The following is a 4,673-nucleotide window of genomic DNA, read 5'->3' on the forward strand; positions in this document are numbered from 1 at the left end:
ATGGGAAAAGCTGGTTTCCTGCTTTTCCCTTGTCTTCTTTTGTGGTTTGCCTGTCTTGGTGAGACACCAATAAATAGGATGGCCCACCATCCTCCGACTCCACCATTTCTTTATCGTCTGCCCGAATCCAATGGGAACCTGCATGTGAATGGCCACGATGGCGGCTCCTGGCCTTACACATATAAATTGGTATGCTTTATTAAACCTGTATGGCCAGTGGCTGCCACCGTTATGGACATGCAGGTTCTCATTGGCTTTGGGAAGATGGCAAAGAAATACTGGAGCCAAAGACTATACTTTCAGGGATCATTTCTATAGTTTGTTACTAGAAATACTGGAGCCAAAAAATGGTGGACCATTTTATTTTTTAAAGTCATGTACCAGTAGATGAGTAAATAGGTGGGAAAGACAGCTTCCCTTTCATTCAGAGCTCTAAAAGTCCCAATTTATTCTCTGGTTCCACAACCCAGAAAATTGTCTCTGGTTCCTCCTGGAATCAAAGGCTCCACCAGCCTCAGTGGAGCTCCCGAAGCCCCTCAGCTCCGGTTCCACATCTGCACTTCTTCTTCTCTTCTTGAAAACCCAGGCTGGGGAAAAATCCCAATTCAGCAAACATTAGCAATACAATGGTCCCTCCCAAGCAGGAAAGTAATCCACAATTTCCAACTGATGCCTGAGGGCAAGCACCACAGCCTTTCACAGACTACATACACATGGTATTGCCCAGGCCAATGCAAAATATAAGAGAGCAAACCTGAAAAACACATTTTACAAACTTATTTGCCCAACAAAACCCAAAACACCAACTGGAAAGATTATATGTACCTTTCTATTCATTACAGTCTTATTTAAAATAGCCAAGATTTGGAACCAGCTCAAGTGTCCATCATTAGATCAGTAGATTAAAAAAAGCTGTAGTATATTTACACAATGGAATATTACTCAGCTATAAAAAAATGAAAAGTTTACATTATACAACAGCATGGATCGACCTGGAGATCACTATGCTAAGCCAGTCAAAGAAAGACAAGTAGCATATGATTTCATTATATGTGGAATCAAATGAAAAAAAAAATCTGCTAAATCTAATGAACAAAATAAATGGATAAAATAGAAGAAGACTCATAGATACAGAGAACAGAGGGTATGTGTAAAGCCAGTAGCCATGGCCACCATCACAGCCACCTGGTCCATGCAAGTTCGCATTTGATTCGGATGGTAATAAAACAATGGAGTAAAAAACTGGTGGGCCATCATCTTTAATCCTAGCTTGCACCCAGCGGGCAAGAAATATATAGTGGGAAAACACTTCCCATTCCATTCAGGGCTTCTGTAAAGCCAGCAGCCAGGGCCGCCAGGCCCATGCAGGTTCACATTGGATTCGGACAGTCGGTAAAGAAACAACTGAGCCAAAAACTGGAGGGCCGTCATCTTTAATCGTAGCTTGTACCCGGCGGGCAAGTAAAAACACTCACTGGGCTCCAAAACCCACTCACATTCAGTGCTCACAAAGCTACTGACTTATCCGAGTTTCCTAGAATCAAAGGTTTCTAGCTCACCAGACTTATTCACCCCTGTTCCCCATCTCCTTCCTCCTCCCCGCACAAACTGCACAAACTGGCTTCTCACTCAACACTCTGCCATCTTGGCTGCTTCTCCTGGCCTCATGGCCTCTTTCTGCTCTCTGCTCTGCTCTCTCCTCTAATGATAATCTCAGGAACCAAGAGCGCAAGCTCCCTTTCTGCCCCTATTTTATAGTGTAGATTCAAAACCTTTAATCCAATATACAAAATAGGGAAGTCTCTAATACAAAGTCACTTCTCTGAGGCATGATTGGATTGTACCACCCCACATCAAAAAGGGTGGGAAAGGCTTAATCCCCAAACCAAGCCCCAGGCTACAAGGATTCTCAACACACATTAATATCACCTGGTGACGGCCTCATGTGGGCAGCGCTATTTTTAACAAAGTGAGCATAATATATTTTTTCTGCCCAACAATCCACCCCTATGCTCACTTTACTACCCACAATCTATACCACCGGCATCCCTGTGCAAGGAAATTAGAACATTACACAAATTACAACAGCAGAAATCATACAGTTTCAACAATCACAAAGGTACACTTCACCAGTCTCTGAGCACTTTGCCCAAAGCACAAAATGTCCTTGGCCTTCTTTCTAGCCATGGGAAAAGCTTCCCGGGGCAGGGGAGTGCTTCCAGCAAAGCCACCCCCCACCCCCATCAGGGTATTTCACATTGTCCAAAATCCGTAATCCGTAAGTCCATCCAACAAGGGAGTCAATGCCCACTCCGGTCGTAGTCCAGGAAATCAGTCCACGCACATAAGGTGTCAGCCACCCCCCTCATCCCTGCCATCCTCGCAGGTCTTACACTATCCCAAAGAGGAGCACGTGGTGTCCAGCCCTATGTCCCCAAATTGCAGACCTACCAGGGCCGTAGTAGGTGCTGCTTCCAGCTGGGCTTCCATCTTCTGGAGCTGCAGATCACAACTCCAGCCCAATTCTCCTCATCCTCCAAAGAGGAACTGGAAACATCAGCTCCTGCTGCCGGGCTCGAACCACGGGCCGCTGCTGCCTTCTGCTCTGCAGAACTTGCAGCTCCAGACCTGGCCTCAACCTCAGCCTCAGCCTCAGCCCTGGCCTCCCGCCGCTGCTGGCTCTCTGCAACATCCAGGGCAAGCTGCAACTCACGAACCTCTGAATCCTCCTCCAGCAGCTGCTCTTTTTCCAGGCGAATCTCGCAAACCTGGTCGGGCTCCTCCTCCAGCACTTCCTTCAGCTCCAGGGTCAACATCTGATTCTCCCACATTTGCTCCAGCTCCTTCCACTGCTCAGTTTGCAGGTCCCAGGCAGTCTCTTCCACAGAGCTCTCAGTTTCCTCACGCATGGCTGTAAAAGTCAGCCAGCCTACAATCCCCAAAAGGACAGCCATGGGGAACCCTAACACTAGCCAGTCCTCTACTCCACCACTCAAAGGCTCCTTGCCGATCTGTATTGAATCCTGCCACAGACTACACCAAATGTAAAGCCAGAAGCCAGGGCCGCTATCACAGCAGCCCGGCTCATGCAGGTTCGCATTGGATTCGGACAGTCGGTAAAGAAACAATGGAGCCAAAAACTGGTGGTCCGTCATCTTTAATCCTAGCTTGCACCCAGCGGGCAAGTAAAAACACTCACTGGGCTCCAAAACCCACTCACATTCAGTGCTCACAAAGCTACTGACTTATCTGAGTTTCCTAGAATCAAAGGTTTCTAGCTCACCAGACTTATTCACCTCTGTTTCCCAGCTGCAAGGTCCGCAGAGCAGAAGGCGGCAGCGGCCCAGGGTTCGAGCCCTGCAGCAGGAGCTGATGTTTCCAGTTCCTCTTTGGAGGATGAGGAGAATTGGGCTGGAGTTGTGATCTGCAGTCTCCAGAAGATGGAAGCCCAGCTGGAAGCAGCACCTACTACGGCCCTGGTAGGTCTGCAATTTGGGGACATAGGGCTGGACACCACGTGCTCCTCTTTGGGATAGTGTAAGACCTGCGAGGATGGCAGGGATGAGGGGGGTGGCTGACGCCTTATGTGCGTGGACTGATTTCCTGGACTACGACCGGAGTGGGCATTGACTCCCTTGTTGGATGGACTTACGGATTACGGATTTTAGACAATGTGAAATACCCTGATGGGGGTGGGGGGTGGCTTTGCTGGAAGCACTCCCCTGCCCCGGGAAGCTTTTCCCATGGCTAGAAAGAAGGCCAAGGACATTTTGTGCTTTGGGCAAAGTGCTCAGAGACTGGTGAAGTGTACCTTTGTGATTGTTGAAACTGTATGATTTCTGCTGTTGTAATTTGTGTAATGTTCTAATTTCCTTGCACAGGGATGCCGGTGGTATAGATTGTGGGTAGTAAAGTGAGCATAGGGGTGGATTGTTGGGCAGAAAAAATATATTATGCTCACTTTGTTAAAAATAGCGCTGCCCACATGAGGCCGTCACCCAGGTGATATTAATGTATGTTGAGAATCCTTGTAGCCTGGGGCTTGGTTTTGGGATTAAGCCTTTCCCACCCTTTTTGATGTGGGGTGGTACAATCCAATCATGCCTCAGAGAAGTTAGAGACTTCCCTATTTTGTATATTGGATTAGAGGTTGTGAAGCTACAATATAAAATGGGGGCAGAACGAGAGTTTGCTCTCTTGGTTCCTGGGATGATTAGCATGAGAGAGCAGAGGGAGCCGAACAGAGAGCAGAAAGAGGCCATGTGGCCAGGAGAAGCAGCCAAGATGGCGGAGTGCTGAGTGAGAGGCCAGTTTGTGTAGAGTTTGTATCTGGGATAAGGAAGGAGATGGGGAACAGAGGTGAATAAGTCTGGTGAGCTAGAAACCTTTGATTCTAGGAAACTCGGATAAGTCAGTAGCTTTGTGAGCACTGAATGTGAGTGGGTTTTGGAGCCCAGTGTGTATTTTTACTTGCCCGCCGAGTGCAACCTAGGATTAAAGACTATGGTCCATCAGCTTTTGGCTCCGTTGTTTCTTTACCAACTGTCTGAATCCAATGCGAACCTGCATGGGCCAGGAGGCTGCTTTGATAGTGGCCATGGCTTCTGGCTCTACACTCCCATGTTTGCTCCAGCTCCTTCCACTGCTTGGTTTGCAGATCCCAGGCAGCCTCT

At 48.0% G+C, this 4,673-nt stretch overlaps 1 pseudogene; it reads left to right on the forward strand.

Annotated features, from left to right (window-relative positions):
• Positions 1 to 287: 287 nt before the first annotated feature.
• LOC136377728 (small nucleolar RNA U3) lies at positions 288 to 429 on the forward strand (annotated as a pseudogene).
• Positions 430 to 4,673: the final 4,244 nt, after the last annotated feature.

This window comes from Saccopteryx leptura, chromosome 6 (genome assembly GCF_036850995.1).
Source record: "Saccopteryx leptura isolate mSacLep1 chromosome 6, mSacLep1_pri_phased_curated, whole genome shotgun sequence".
Classification (NCBI taxonomy): Eukaryota; Metazoa; Chordata; class Mammalia; order Chiroptera; family Emballonuridae; genus Saccopteryx; species Saccopteryx leptura.